The sequence below is a fragment of the Pseudophryne corroboree genome, chromosome 7 (genome assembly GCF_028390025.1).
Source record: "Pseudophryne corroboree isolate aPseCor3 chromosome 7, aPseCor3.hap2, whole genome shotgun sequence".
NCBI lineage: Eukaryota > Metazoa > Chordata > Amphibia > Anura > Myobatrachidae > Pseudophryne > Pseudophryne corroboree.
In genome coordinates this window covers 89,891,714-89,908,952 of record NC_086450.1, presented here as the reverse complement: position 1 = coordinate 89,908,952, position 17,239 = coordinate 89,891,714, and positions in this window count along the sequence as shown.

Sequence of the window (17,239 nt, the reverse complement as noted above, 5' to 3'; positions counted from 1 at the left end):
TCGGTTAGTAATGTGGGGAAGATATGGTCCCCACACTGAAACCTTTTGTGACGAATGGACATGAATGACTGTGGGGGATAAAGCACCATTTCCCGGGATAGGTAGTTTTGACTCAGAGGTACTGCATAATTTAAGGCGAAGGATCTGTCTCATAAAATCCTGGAAGCAACGAATTAGACATTGATTGTTTACAGTTATGGCAACAGGAAAGTGAAATGCAAAGAAATATAACTTACATATCTGACCCTCATCTTGGGAAGAGAGACATGGCAATGGAGAGGATTATGGTTGCAGAGAAATGGCACAATGTGGTATGATAAAAATGCACTTAGTAACTGTATTAAGAATGAAAGTAACAAATGTAATAATGTTTATAAAAATGAAAGTGTAAAGATTACAAATGTTAACCTGTGCAAGTCGCACCCCATGTCAAACTTCCCTCAGGATTACCAGCAAGAAAGTGAGCCCAGCACGATATCGGCACCTCTTCCAGTAGCCAGCCTACCAGACATCCAGGTGGACGCGACCAAATTGGTAAAGACAGTAATCAAACCCCCTAACGGAGGGTCAGGTGAGGTCGTGTCCACAGGTACGTACGGTGTTATATATCACGCACAAACAAATGTACCCCATATTGTAAGACCAACACAAGGTGATGTAATTGAATTAAGTCCTGTCAGGGTGATCACAGTCCCCAATGGGAAGACTGACGATCAGGGAATCATTCCCGTCAAGGACAGTGCAATGCGCCATCCCTGGTCCCGGACAGAATTGAGATCAATCATGTCTGATTTCCCAGATCCTAGGAAAGATCTAAGTGTATGATCAAAGATTCACAGAAGGTATATCAACTCCCTAGACAACGACATAATCATGGTATCCAAGGAATCAGGGAGGTACAGGGAAAGCGGTTGATGGTGATGAGCATCCAAGCGTTTGAGGAGGCATCAAATCAACCAAGACCCCATTTCACTGACACTTGGAGGAAGCCCAGGGTTTGTGATCTTTGCAAAAGAGAAGGGCATTATGCCAGTAACTGCAACAGTCCACATAAAATCAGACCCCCTAGACATGAATATGAGCATGAATATGACACACCAAATTATAATCAGGGATCATATAGGAAGAATTTTGGGCCACACCCATAATATATAGTCAGGAAAGGGGATCACTAGGACTGATGGTAAGCCTGAGGTATAGTTAATAAATTGGGAGGTCATTCCCTGAAGACACAGGAATGACCGGGTAAAACGTTGTAATGTACCTGTAAAGTGTTTTTTTCCCCATCTCTGACGTTCACCACAACAGCTCCAACATCACCTGGCTATTTGGTCCTTGCAGAAGTCTACCAAACCCCAGTATGACCTGCCAGCATCGATGTATCCTGGCCAGATACAGAGTGTAGGTATGGAAATGCTGGTGGGAGAGACTATGCAAGGATACCATTGGACATGTAGATGTGACAGCCTAATGGTGAACGGAAGATCTGACAATGTTTTTTTTCTGTTGTTGTTTATTGTTGATATATGTGATGCATATATATATGAACGGTTCTCTCTCTCTCGTTGTTTTTTTCTCTCTCTCTCTCTCTCTTCTTTCTCATGTTCTCATAACGTTACAGATGGTATGTCACACATTAGTTGGACAAATGGTAATGCAAGATTTATTCTCCTTACAGAAAGAGCGCTGAGCTAGAAGAAATATTGTATCACCAGAATGTTTAGAAGACTGAGAGACAGCACCTTTGAGATGACAGCAGAACAAGAAGAACAACAAGACTAGAGAACTAATTATCGTAACAAGTTTCTCTCCCCCTCAAACTGTTTTCCTGTACCCCCATTACAAATCTCTCCTTTTCTCCTCCTGTAAGATGGACTCGCCTCAAGAGACTGTGATCCGTGTTTTCATGTTGACCCTGATGTTGACCAGAGCAGTCTGTTTCGGTGAGAGTACCAGTGAGGTCAAGAAAGGATCCAGAATGGGTTTCTGATGACTGAGACGGAGGTGTAAATTTCCAATAGCAACACAATCACCAAGCAAAGGCGAGTATCGGAAACGATCTAGCAGCCATGTTATTTGTAGACAATTTTGAAGGATTGTTAGCTGAGAAAAGAACTGTATCTGTAGACACTGTGATAGTTGAGGATGGGTGCATCAAGAAATGTCAGTCCAGTTTTAACATTAACATGGACCGGCACCCATTGAGTGACTATCACTCCTTAGTGGGTAAAGTGTTAAATCAGACAGATTGTTGGGTATGCTCTCAAGTACCTCAAGGCCACAGCAAGCCAGGACTAGTACCATTTCCTTTAACGATAGGGGAGGTGCTTGAGCTAAGTGGTGGGAGACCGGTGGACAGGAGGTTTAATATCTCCAGTCCTCCTAGTTTGAAGCTCCACCAATATCATGTGGATAGATCCCTAGTATGTTTTAACATTTCCAATCCCCGAAAGCCGGGAAATTGGGAGGTGTCATGGAATAACCAAACCATGACCTTTTCATATAGAGCAGATAGAATGCCTACAGATACAGAGCTTATACGCCACATAGCCGGTAGTGGAAAATCTTTCCGATATAGGTATACCCTAGGAAATAGGATCATGAGAGTTGGAGAGGTATCACCAGGATACTGTGCACATATCATACAAACAGATACGTGTACTAAACAGATGGGAGAATTAGGGTTAGGAGATTTCATATGGAAAATGTGTAATATGGTTATGTCCTACTCCGTCCCATATGTTCTCCCCGATGATGCATATTTCATATGCGGGAGAAAGGCGTATGAGCGGCTTGCCCCAAACTCAGAAGGATTGTGTTATATTGGAAAAGTACTGCCTGAGGTAATGACTGTATCGCATACCAAAATGAAAGATATTCACCGTGGTGCCCAAGCTCCTTATACTCACACCCATTACGAACACGTAGTTAAAAGGCAACTGACAGAAAGGACAGAGCATCCGGCCTCTGATCTGATCCATGAATCCACCGGGATTCAGGTTCTACTCGCGTTAGACTTCACTCGCACCGCCAGAGGAGTGTTCAACTATAGATATATATCTGCGCTTGCAAATTTATTAGACAATATCACTGAAATGTATGACGACACTTTTAGGTATACTGGAAGAGAGCTCCAAGCTTATAAAACAGAACTGGTTCAGCATAGGATGGTTCTTAATTATCTCACGGCAGTGACAGGCGGATATTGTGTCACACTGGCAACGCAGTACGGCGTGAAATGCTGCACTTATATTATGAATAGTACCGAGGACCCGGTCGAGGTCATAGACCAAAAGATGGACGACATTCTCCAATTAAAGTGGGAATTTCGCAGGAGACACAATCTCACCCTTGCTGCTGTGGGAAATGAGCTGACTGGTTGGGTGTCATGGTTGAACCCGCGAAATTGGTTCTCTGGTTTAGGAGAATGGGCTCAAGGAGTTATAATGAATGTAGGGAAGTTTCTTCTATGTATCCTGGGTGTTGTCATATCGATTGGCTTGATATTTAGATGCGGTCAAGCTTTAACGAAGTGTAAACGTAGTTCCAGGGTAATGAGTCTAAGGAGTGAGGAAATTGTAATTCCGATGGATTTGATTTATGACCCAACGATAGAGACAATGATGTGATGAAAATGGGATTCTACGGTCCGTTTCTTTCACCTGTTTCTCCTTTGTTTCTCTCCAAGGTGAAAAGACATCCGCTTGGAAGAAGAATTTGACAGCCTTGTATACAGACAACAGACGGACTAAAGAAGAAGTTTGACAACCTTGTACACAGACAACAGATGGACTATGCCATAGACCCCCTTATCCCTAGTCACGTTAATTTTACGCTAGCCCAACACTTTTTGTAAGTCTATGGACATTGACAAAGCTTTTTGAATACCGCTAATAGCAAAAGCCCAAAGGAGACTTCAGACAAGACTTCAGACAAGACATCAGACAAGACTTCAATCGACAAATGTTTATTAACCTCACATAGAATACCACTGCATTTACCATAATTGTTTCTTATCTTCATCTCTACAACCTTCAGGTAATGACACACATAGTCGATAGGAAATACAGGCACAAATATCAGCAATCACATATTCCCCCATTCATGTATCATCAACTAAAATGTGCTCCCCCATTTTGTTGCAACCAAAAGCCGAAACGAGCTCGGTAAAGTTTGACAGCCCATCCACAGACCCTTAATACGGGATAAGAAGGAATTCAAATGTATACTTCGCAATACCTCGAAGCTTGATTTAAAACACGTACGGCACGATGATACATGACCCCCCAAACACGGATTCATACTCACATGCTTCTGCTACCTCACTAGGTCATACCCTTTTCCCACCTTCTCTCCTCCCTTACCCAATCATAGAAATGTATTTACATATGACATATATTTTTCTCTTTTTGAAATGTTTTAGGAAGTGGCAGTTATTGGTGACTGCCAAAGGGTGGACTGTCAAAGTCAAAAATATTACATAGAGAGAACATACAAACTGCACACATTTAAGTCGCTATACTTGCAAATATGCGCAGCGAGCACAGCAATATATGGTAACACACGCATTTACACGGACATGGCACAGAGATGGATTCGACACTTATTTCATACAGTACATAATTATAATAATATCAAGCACCAGACATCATAGAGATTTAAAATTAGCTAATGAATTAATGTCATGAATGTGTATTATTTGAACAGAACCAGATACACCTGTCATGTTTAATATTAAAACAAGCAGATTGGTGTGTAGATTAATTTGATACTTGTTGTGAAGTTGTGGGACATTGCAGCGGATAGATATGATTATATGTATAAAAGCTAAAATCCCTTTGTTAGAACAATGAATGATACAGTTGGCAGTTTGCAGGGCTGAACCTGATCAGCATATACAAAGCAAGAGAGACCCCTCCCCCAGGAACTAGTCAAATAGTTTAAAGTAGTTCCTGGCTAAAAAAAAGAGGTCAGTGTTCAGTTGCTTGTGGCCTCAGAGGACAGATGTACTGTAGCTACTCCCACAGCTACCTGGCACCCAGAAGCATGGCTGGCCTATCCCCAGGACTGACTACCAAGCGAAAGGCTAAGTATCATAATCTCAATATCACATGGCTGATTGGCATAGAATAGTTTAAATATGTGTTTGAGGTAGAGTAGTTGTGAAGTGATTGGTATAGAGTGGTTGGTTTGGAGATACAAATGGCTTAAGGTTAATGAGGCTTGTGCAGTTGTGTGATTGTTGGGTGTTTGTGCTGATACTCTATGAAATCTGTAATGAATTGGAACAGTAGACAATCTGTAGCATAGCATCTCTGGTATAATTTTGTGGATGGTGATTTATAACAGATTGTAGTGGTTTTATATAGAGTGCATCTTGCTGAAATATAGCATGTGTTTGTAGGAATGGCAGGATGATATGTGTGGTTACATTGTGATCAGGTGTAGAAGATGGCTGCTGCTGGGTGTTTTCCCCTCCCCCTTTGAACCATGTGTTGCAGTCTTTGGAATCATGGGAGGTTTTTCCCAAAATGGAGTCTAGCTTCTGCCCCATGCGGCATTGTAGGGAAAATTGTGTTGCTAGGTGTTGTGTATATAGGGACAGGCAGCCTGGGTAAGCTCAAGTATTTTCTCCACAAAGATTCTCAGCATTGACTAACTGCGCAGCGATTGTTCCTCACATGTGTAAGTTTCTCTGCAGCCATATAACCATATTGTCTTATTGTTATTGTTAGCCATTCTCTCTCCCCCTCTCTCTCCCCTCCCCCTTAAACGTACTTGTGTCTTTATTGTATTATATGTTAGTTACTTGGTTAGATATTCTATGTTATTTTGGTAGTGTATAGCTTGTATTGTATTATTCTTTTTGAACGTTCATTCTCTCACTAAAGGCGTTAGAACCTTAGACCGGTATTTGATTGATTATTATAAATGCATAAAGGTTCTCAGAGCGTCATAGTCGCTCATACAGCTTTTAAGCTAACAAGGTTACACTGCATTACATCTACACATTATCACTGCACAAATGTTTACAGTATAAGTACATTCCTTAAGGTATAGTTAAGGGCGTACCCTTGCGGTACTTTTTGCGCCAATTGCGTACTGTGTTCTATAACCTTTTAGAGGGATTTAAATAAGATAAATATTCAGCTTTATCAGTAGCAGTAATTATTTGGTAGTGCATTTAGCTAATATACCCTCATAATTTTACAATGCTAACCTTAGATCAGGGTATAAAACACTTCTCTCTTTGGTTTCCAGACGTTCAACATTACAAGGCAAAAAATTCCACCACCATTACAACATACAGTATACAAACTAGAGATGTGCTGCGGGCACTTTTTGTGTTTTGGTTTTGGTTCTGGTTCCATGCTCGTGTTTTGGATCTGGATTGGTTTTGCCAAAACCACCCTTTCGTGTTTTGGTTTTGGATCTGGATGATTTTTGGGAAAACCCCCCATAAAAACAGCTAAAATCACAGAATTTGGGGGTAATTTTGATCCTATGTTATTATTAACCTCAATAACATTCATTTCCACTCATTTCCAGTCTATTCTCACACCTCACAATATTGTTTTTAGGACAAAAGGTTGCACCGAGGTGGCTGTATGACTAAGCTAAGTGACACAAGTGTGCGGCAGAAACACCTGGCCCATCTAGGAGTGGCACTGCAGTGTCAGACAGGATGACAGATTTACAAACTAGGCCCCAAACAGCACATGATGCAAAGAAGAAAAAGAGGTGCAATGAGGTAGCTGTATGACTAAGCTAAGCGACACAAGTGTGCGGCACAAACACCTGGCCCATGTAGGAGTGGCACTGCAATGGCAGACAAGATGGCACTTAAAAAAAAATAGTCCCCAAACAGTACATCATGAAAATAAGTAAAAGAGGTGCAATGAGGTAGCTGTATGACTAAGCTAAGTGACACAAGTGTGCGGCACAAACACCTGGCCCATCTAGGGTTGGCACTGCAGTCCCACTGCACTAATGGTGGATACCAGATGCACGTCTAACACCAACATAGCTGTCAAGGCCTCAGTTATCCGCTTTGCAACGGGATGACTGCTGTCATATTTCATCTTCCTCGCAAAGGACTTTTGGACAGTCATTTGCTTAGTTGAAGTAGTACAAGTGGTCTTCCGACGATCGACTCCCAGCAGCAACAACAGCAGCCGTAGCAGCAGCAGTAGGAGGAAGTGATTCTTGATCTTTCACTATTTTATCCTCCAAATTTTTGTTCTCCATTATTTTTCTGGAGTTATATAACAACATGCAGCAGAGTGTGTACCTCTACACCACACAGGGCAAACCCTGTAAAAAAATATTTGTATTAAATATTAATAACCCATTTATTTGGAGTAAATAGTATACAGCACAGGACAGCACCACTGAACCACTGGACTGGATTTATATGTCAGTACCACTGGATTTATACAGCAGTACTACTGGACATATACGGCAGTATCACTGGACTTATACGGCAGTATAACTGGACTGGATTTATAAACCAGTGTCACTGGATTTATATGGTAGTACCACTGAACTTATACTGCAGTATCACTGGACAATATGGCAGTACCACTGGACATATACGGCAGTATCACTGGACATATACAGCAGCACAGGAACACCACCACTGGACTGATGCAGGATAACACAGCACCACTGCAATGAACTGGACTTATACAGCAGAACTGGACATATGGCAGCAGGGGACACCACCACTGTGACTGGGCTGATGCAGCACAAGACACCACCACTGAACTGATGCAACACAGCACAGCACCACTGTAGTGGACTTATACAGCAGCACTGGATATATGGCAGCAGAGGACACCACCACTGTGACTGGACTGATTCAGCACAAGACACTACCACTATACTGATGCAGGACACTCAGGATGGAGAGACGTCCTCTCTCTACACTCTCCAATGCCGGAGTGAAAATGGCGGCGACGCGCTGCTCCTTATATGGAATCCAAAATCCGCGATAATCTGACAGAGGGATTATGGCATTTTGCCTTGTTCTGGTTTCCGAGTCAGGCGAGAAAACCCGAGCCTGACTCGGATCCGGGCTCGGGCAGTAAAGTCCGGTAGGGTTTGGTTCTCAGGAAACCGAACCCGCTCATCTCTAATAGAAACATTTACAAAAGTAATAGATGTGTGCTAAAAATGTTCAGATGTGATTAGAGATGCTATTACTGCTGCTTACATGGAAGTTCCAGGTAAGCTGCAGTGATAGCAACTCTAATCACATCTGAATCAGACATCTGACCATTGTCATAAAGAAATGGGTCTCAGGGCTTTCTTCGTATCTGTTAGACGTAATCGCCAGGTGCCGCTGACGAATGCGTCCCAAAATCTTGTCCATTTAACAAGATTTTCATGATGGCTATAGCAGGAGCTACTTCATGAAAAATGTTTTATGTATTTGTCTTATTGGAAATTTGCACCTTTATGAAATGGTCTATTTACTAAGCCGTGGACAGGGATAAAGCTCCAGCCAATCAGCTCCTAACTGCCATGTCAGAGGCTGGGTTTGAAAAATGACAGCTAGGAGCTGGTTGGCTGATACTTTATCTCTGTGCACTTTACCTCCTCCTAAGGCTTAGATGTCGTTATCTTTAGTGGAGAATATTTTACAGACTATGGAACCATAGCTACTGTATAAGAACAGAATAATTACAAAATAAATCACCAAAATAAGAGGAAGTACTGCATAATAAACAATACACATAGTAATTAAGAAAATGTTTTACTACTCTAAATTTCATACTACGTATGCAAACTCGTATTTTGCATTTTGCTTAGTATTTTAGGCAATATTGCATGTTTAAATACCACTCTGGCAAGAATCCTGTAAAATAATTTTTCATAGTAACAATTCCCAGTTTCATTATAGTGAATGGGGCCATAGCACACAGGATTTCACAATGGGGTCATGATGATGACGTGTTTCACTGTGCCACTCCCACCACAATTTCCCATGGGACATTAATTTTCAATATTTCCCAAAGGGGGTGTCCCATAAAGCCAGCAACTTTTGATTCTATTGTATTTGCCAGTTTCACATACAATATGTTAGTCGGTGTTAGATAAGCTGAAGGCTGCATAAGCCTGAGGCCATATAAGCGATCAACTTTTTGTGATTGGTTGTTAAATGACTAAGCAGTTGCTAGGCAGATCAGTTTTCCCGGTTGGTTTTTTCCTATTGGTTTAAGGGGTTGTGCATCAGGATGAAGAGGAGGGTCTTAGGTTAGTATATAGGGGGTGGCCATCTTGCTAGACTCCCTCTTGCCTTTCAGTTTATGCCCCAGGAAGGATAAGTACTATTGCTTATTTTCACTGCCTGTAAATTGTTTTTGTTTTTTGTTTTTTGAATTTCATTTGCCTTCTCTAGGGCATTATACAGTGCTGTGCCCCCTCTCTGCGTGTCATTGTCTACTTTTGCAGATTCTCCCCCCTCTGCCATGCCTCGTCCAAAACGTGCAGCTCCCCCCCCCCCGGCGCCTCGTGGATGCGGGGAGCGCCTTCCGCTCCTGCTCCCCGAGCGTTGCGCCACAGAGAGGACTTCCCCCTGTTTCAGACAGGCGGCGGGGACGGGCAGTTACAGCCCGCTCCCCTGCCGCACGGAGACGGGCGGCCAGCGGCCGCTCGTCACGTGGTGCCGATGCGCGCGGCTCGGCCGGGCCGCGCGTCCCGGCGCTCGCAGCGGGACGGGCCTCTCCTCTCCCTCCTGCCTCGGGCGTCTGCAGCACTTCCCCTCCGGCGGCCGGCGGCCGCTCTGCACGTGGCGCGGGTGCGCGCGGTCCGGCTGGGCCGCGCTCCCCGGCGCCTCCCGCGGGCGAAACGACTTCCCTCCCTCCTTCCATAAGTGCCTCCGGCCCTCCTCCTCCATCCCCGCGGTCGGCTCTCGGCGGCGTCCTGGGGGCACAAGCTGTGCCGGACGGCCGCGGCAGAGCTGCGGGGGGGCGAGGGGGGGGTCAATATGCAGCTGGGGGATATGAGCCCAGGGCAGCGGGTAGCGGCTCCCGCTGTCCCCGGGACAATACAGGGCCCCATACTACCCCCCTCCAGCGGGGGGTTTAGCACACCGCACCTCAATTTAAATAATATTGGGCCGTTTGGGCCTAGTGTCGCCGGGGCGGGGGACGTGGCAGCGGCGGCCGCCACACCCGCCCCGGCGGCAGTCACATGGCAGGGTTTTCCCCCGGCCTCGGTGGCCTGCTCGGGCTCCTCCTGGGTGTCAGACGCCCCGACGCCATTAACGGCGCCCCCGCTCGTCGGTTTTCAAACCCCTCTCCACGCCCTTCCCGGTCTTTTTCAGTTTGGGTCCACACAGACATCCGTCTCGGCGGCTTATATGACGCCCGGCGGGGCGCTTTCGGTAGCAGCGCAGCAAGGCTTCGCGGGGAGCCAGTCCTTACCCGGGGGTTTTGCGTGGCCTCCGGCTCCAGCATTCCCCTTAGCCGCCAGCATGCCTTCCATGGGCTTCATGACGGTGTCCGGCACACAGTTTTCCCCGCACGGGGCCAGCGCGGGCGCCGGCGTGCAGTCCACGTGGTCGGTCGGTGGCCCCCGAGTCGCGGTGCCCTTGCCGGCCTTTGCGGGCCTGCAGTCAGGGCAGGCACCGGGCGGTGGGTATCAGGTGGCACAGAGTTGGCCCCCTCTCGCGGCGCCCCCTCAGTTCCTTCCGGCGTCATACGGATGGGCGGGGGCGGGCGGCTGCCCGCCGCATACGGCGTGGCGGCCGTCTTACCCCGCGAGTTTCGGTGCAGTGAGCGGGTCAGCCTTTACGCAGTCGATCGGGTACACCTCGGCGGGGGCCCCCTCCCTGCAGCTGCCGGGCGGCCATCCGCCACGGAACGGGGGGACGGGCTCTCCGCCTCCGCATTTGCGGACAAGTGTTAATGATGTTCTGGTTCCCCCGGTGCCGGTTGTCCCCTCTTTTTCTCCCTTGCAGGTTCCGTCTAATTCAGGGGCTACGCCCGTCACGAGGCGAAGGTCACGGACAAGCGCGACTGCGAACGTGGAGGTACGGCCATCAGCGGAGGCGGGTGCAGCGGACGACGCGGTTCCGGGTCCTTCAAACTCCGGTGAGCTAAATATTCCTTTACACGTTTCAACTTGTAGTTCCTCGTCTTCTAGCAGCGTATCATCCGGCTCTCCGCGGCGCCCGCGTAAATTAGCTAGGCTCATCGCGCGGCGAATGGCCAAGGAGGCGCACAAGGTGGCCGCTCCTGCGCAGGTGGTCCCCTCCGACCCTCCCCGTTACGGCGAGATGGTACATTGCGCCAACACGGCAGTGACAAGAGGGGTTCGTAAGCGCATGCGGGAAAAAATACGTAAGGGGAAGTATGTAGACATATTCACCCTTACAGAGGAAATGCGGCAGGGTTTTGACGCGGCCAAGAAACCGGGTGGTATTGGGGAAAATGCGTTTCGCAATTTTCACCAGTGGCTGCGTGGGTTTTTGGTGTTCATGGCTTGCTACACGGAATCGCGTCCCGCGGAGTATGCCAACTTGGTGAAATATTTGTTTTTAGTACACGATATGTACTTAAAATCCAAGGGTTCCGCGTGGCGGGATTACGACGAGAAGTTTCGTCGCAATCAGGATGGCAACCCCATCCTGCCCGCGGGTTTTAAGGATGTTGAGGTGTGGTTGGAGGTCACGCAGCAGGTCAAACCCACCCCGGACGTCACGGCCAAGAAGCCCGGGGCGGCCGGGGCGGTGGCTTCTCGATTGACGGGAAAAGGCAAGTGCTTTGCCTACAACGACGGCAAATGCGGCAAAGGAACGGGCTGTCGTTTTCGCCACTCATGCAGGTTGTGCGGAGCCAGTCACCCGGCCAAGGAATGCACCGCGGCGACAGGCGGTAAGCCTGCCGCTTCCACCGAGGCCGGTGGAATTGGCAAGTAAGGCCTTCTCCCCGATTATAGTTCCCGAGTTGCAGCGCTGGCTTACCTTGTACCCCGATGAGTCGGCGGCATCGTTTCTCTTGCAGGGCTTTCAGCACGGTTTTCGTTTGCCAATCCCGGATTCGGTGTATGTGGTTGCACGCCAGAATTTGAGATCGGCTCGGGAATTCCCGCAGGAAGTCCGGCGGAAGGTTGACGGGGAGATTGGGCTGGGGCGCATGGCTGGGCCCTACGCCCTTTCCCCGTTGCCCTCCTTGTGCATTTCCCCAGTAGGGGTAGTGCCCAAGAAGGCCATAGGTAAGTTTCGTTTGATACAGCACTTGTCGCACCCGCCGGGGCTGTCGGTCAACGACGCTATCCCGGAAGCCCAATGCAGAGTTCGATATCAGTCGTTTGACGACGCGCTGCGATTAGTGCGGGATTGTGGTCCGGGGAGTCTGTTGGCAAAATTGGACGTGGAGTCGGCCTTTCGGCTACTCCCGCTACACCCAGATTCCCTGCGGTTTCTGGGTTTCAAAATAGGGGGCGAATTCTACGTCGATCGGTGTCTCCCCATGGGTTGCTCTGTCTCCTGCGCCTACTTTGAGTGCTTTAGCACGTTTTTGCACTGGTGCGTCCAGACCGCCTCCGGGCAGATGGGGGTGGCTCACTACCTGGATGACTTTCTTTTTGTAGGCCCCGGAGACAGTTCGGTCTGTGGGGACATTCTCTCGGTGGCCAGGTCGTTATTCTGCGCTTTAGGGGTACCGGTTGCGCAGGATAAGTGCGAGGGTCCTTGCACTTGTCTTAGCTATTTAGGTATCGAGATTGACACGGTAGGGGGGTGCTGTCGCTTGCCCGAGGATAAGGTGCGGAAACTATTGGGTTTGATTACAGACTGTTTAGGAAAACGCAGGGTTCGGCTTAAACAGGTGCAGTCCTTGCTTGGTTCTCTCAATTTTGCGTGTCGGATTATCCCCATGGGTAGGATTTTCTGTCGCAAACTTGAGCGGGCCACCGCGGGGACGGTTCGACAGAATCACTCCGTGTACCTTTCCCGCGAGATCAAGGATGATTTGCGGATTTGGGTCTCGTTCCTGGTGTCCTTCAACAGGGAAGTGTTGTGGCCCGCTCCTTGTTGTTCCAGTAAGCAGCTGCAGTTGTTCACGGATGCTTCAGGCAGTCGAGGTTTCGGCGCGTTCTTCGCTGGCTCATGGTGCGCTGCGGCCTGGCCGGCATCTTGGGTAACGCGTGGGTTTACCAAGAACCTGCTTCTGCTGGAATTGTTCCCGATCTTAGTGGCGCTTGAGTTATGGGCCGGACGGTTCGCAAATAGGGACATTTTGTTTCTTTGCGACAACTTAGGGGTAGTGCATGCGATTAATAACCAGCGTTCCTCATCTCCGCAGGCGCTGCGATTGCTAAGGCATTTAGTGTTGGTTTGTTTGCAGCGCAATATTAATTTTAGGGCTCGCCACGTACCTGGAGTTGACAATGGAATTGCGGATGCATTGTCCCGGTTCCAGTTTGACAAATTCAGGACGTTGGTTCCGGGAGCGGAGGCAGAGGGGTTACAGTGCCCACCTTCTGTCTGGCAGATGGTCGAAGCGGTTTAACGGCGTTGGCCAGGTGTGCACTGGCTCCCTCTACGCTACGAGCGTATGATGCTGCATGGCGGGATTGGTCAGCCTTTCAGAGTAGGTACGGGGTAGCAGGTGAGTCCTCGGCCGACGCCCTGTTGACCTTTGTTTGGGAGCATTACCAAAACGGTAGGTCAAAAGCGGCCATGGCTACTGCCCTTGCGGGCATCGCCTTTCACTCGCGACTCCACGGGACAACGGACCCCACGGGGTCGTTTGTCCTTTCCAGAGCGCTGAAAGGTTGGGCTAGGTTGCACCCGGCGCCTGCGGATTCACGTAGGCCTATAACGTTGCAGCTGCTAGCGGATTTGCTGCGTGTGCTACCTCGGATTGCGTCCTCGGAATTTGAGGTGGCATTGTTTAGTAGCGCGTATGCCCTGGCCTTTTTCGGGGCTTTTCGGGTGAGCGAGCTAGTGGCGAGCAGCAAGGCGTCCCGGGAATCGGGTCTGCTCTACGAGAATGTGCGCTTGCAGGAGGGCCTGTTGCTCTGTAGGATTGTGCGGTCCAAGACAGATCAAACAGGTCGGGGTCGCTGGTTGTCCTTGGAGGCTCAGGGAGGTATGGGCGTTTGCCCGCTGCGGTTGACGCAAGAGTATGTGCGGTTAAGACCTCCGGGGGGCAACCAGTTGCTGGTGCACGCGCAGTTGGACCCTCTGACAAAGTTTCAGTTCTCATCGGTGTTCAAGAAATGTTTGACGGCGTTGGGCTTGCAGGAGGCGGACTTCGGTACTCATTCCTTTCGGATTGGGGCGGCTACCCATTAGAGATGAGCGCCTGAAATTTTTCGGGTTTTGTGTTTTGGTTTTGGGTTCGGTTCCGCGGCCGTGTTTTGGGTTCGAACGCGTTTTGGCAAAACCTCACCGAATTTTTTTTGTCGGATTCGGGTGTGTTTTGGATTCGGGTGTTTTTTTTCAAAAAACACTAAAAAACAGCTTAAATCATAGAATTTGGGGGTCATTTTGATCCCAAAGTATTATTAACCTCAAAAACCATAATTTACACTCATTTTCAGTCTATTCTGAATACCTCACACCTCACAATATTATTTTTAGTCCTAAAATTTGCACCGAGGTCGCTGTGTGAGTAAGATAAGCGACCCTAGTGGCCGATACAAACACCGGGCCCATCTAGGAGTGGCACTGCAGTGTCACGCAGGATGTCCCTTCCAAAAAACCCTCCCCAAACAGCACATGACGCAAAGAAAAAAAGAGGCGCAATGAGGTAGCTGTGTGAGTAAGATTAGCGACCCTAGTGGCCGACACAAACACCGGGCCCATCTAGGAGTGGCACTGCAGTGTCACGCAGGATGGCCCTTCCAAAAAACCCTCCCCAAACAGCACATGACGCAAAGAAAAAAAGAGGCGCAATGAGGTAGCTGTGTGAGTAAGATTAGCGACCCTAGTGGCCGACACAAACACCGGGCCCATCTAGGAGTGGCACTGCAGTGTCACGCAGGATGTCCCTTCCAAAAAACCCTCCCCAAACAGCACATGACGCAAAGAAAAAAAGAGGCGCAATGAGGTAGCTGTGTGAGTAAGATTAGCGACCCTAGTGGCCGACACAAACACCGGGCCCATCTAGGAGTGGCACTGCAGTGTCACGCAGGATGTCCCTTCCAAAAAACCCTCCCCAAACAGCACATGACGCAAAGAAAAAAAGAGGCGCAATGAGGTAGCTGACTGTGTGAGTAAGATTAGCGACCCTAGTGGCCGACACAAACACCGGGCCCATCTAGGAGTGGCACTGCAGTGTCACGCAGGATGTCCCTTCCAAAAAACCCTCCCCAATCAGCACATGATGCAAAGAAAAAGAAAAGAAAAAAGAGGTGCAAGATGGAATTGTCCTTGGGCCTCCCACCCACCCTTATGTTGTATAAACAAAACAGGACATGCACACTTTAACCAACCCATCATTTCAGTGACAGGGTCTGCCACACGACTGTGACTGATATGACGGGTTGGTTTGGACCCCCCCCAAAAAAGAAGCAATTAATCTCTCCTTGCACAAACTGGCTCTACAGAGGCAAGATGTCCACCTCATCTTCACCCTCCGATATATCACCGTGTACATCCCCCTCCTCACAGATTATCAATTCGTCCCCACTGGAATCCACCATCTCAGCTCCCTGTGTACTTTGTGGAGGCAATTGCTGCTGGTCAATGTCTCCGCGGAGGAATTGATTATAATTCATTTTAATGAACATCATCTTCTCCACATTTTCTGGATGTAACCTCGTACGCCGATTGCTGACAAGGTGAGCGGCGGCACTAAACACTCTTTCGGAGTACACACTTGTGGGAGGGCAACTTAGGTAGAATAAAGCCAGTTTGTGCAAGGGCCTCCAAATTGCCTCTTTTTCCTGCCAGTATAAGTACGGACTGTGTGACGTGCCTACTTGGATGCGGTCACTCATATAATCCTCCACCATTCTATCAATGTTGAGAGAATCATATGCAGTGACAGTAGACGACATGTCCGTAATCGTTGTCAGGTCCTTCAGTCCGGACCAGATGTCAGCATCAGCAGTCGCTCCAGACTGCCCTGCATCACCGCCAGCGGGTGGGCTCGGAATTCTGAGCCTTTTCCTCGCACCCCCAGTTGCGGGAGAATGTGAAGGAGGAGATGTTGACAGGTCGCGTTCCGCTTGACTTGACAATTTTGTCACCAGCAGGTCTTTCAACCCCAGCAGACCTGTGTCTGCCGGAAAGAGAGATCCAAGGTAGGCTTTAAATCTAGGATCGAGCACGGTGGCCAAAATGTAGTGCTCTGATTTCAACAGATTGACCACCCGTGAATCCTTGTTAAGCGAATTAAGGGCTGCATCCACAAGTCCCACATGCCTAGCGGAATCGCTCCCTTTTAGCTCCTTCTTCAATGCCTCCAGCTTCTTCTGCAAAAGCCTGATGAGGGGAATGACCTGACTGGCAGTGTCTGAACTGACTTCACGTGTGGCAAGTTCAAAGGGCATCAGAACCTTGCACAACGTTGAAATCATTCTCCACTGCACTTGAGACAGGTGCATTCCACCTACTATATCGTGCTCAATTGTATAGGCTTGAATGGCCTTTTGCTGCTCCTCCAACCTCTGAAGCATATAGAGGGTTGAATTCCACCTCGTTACCACTTCTTGCTTCAGATGATGGCAGGGCAGGTTCAGTAGTTTTTGGTGGTGCTCCAGTCTTCTGTACGTGGTGCCTGTACGCCGAAAGTGTCCCGCAATTCTTCTGGCCACCGACAGCATCTCTTGCACGCCCCTGTCGTTTTTTAAAAAATTCTGCACCACCAAATTCAAGGTATGTGCAAAACATGGGACGTGCTGGAATTTGCCCATATTTAATGCACACACAATATTGCTGGCGTTGTCCGATGCCACAAATCCACAGGAGAGTCCAATTGGGGTAAGCCATTCCGCGATGATCTTCCTCAGTTGCCGTAAGAGGTTTTCAGCTGTGTGCGTATTCTGGAAAGCGGTGATACAAAGCGTAGCCTGCCTAGGAAAGAGTTGGCGTTTGCGAGATGCTGCTACTGGTGCCGCCGCTGCTGTTCTTGCGGCGGGAGTCCATACATCTACCCAGTGGGCTGTCACAGTCATATAGTCCTGACCCTGCCCTGCTCCACTTGTCCACATGTCCGTGGTTAAGTGGACATTGGGTACAACTGCATTTTTTAGGACACTGGTGAGTCTTTTTCTGACG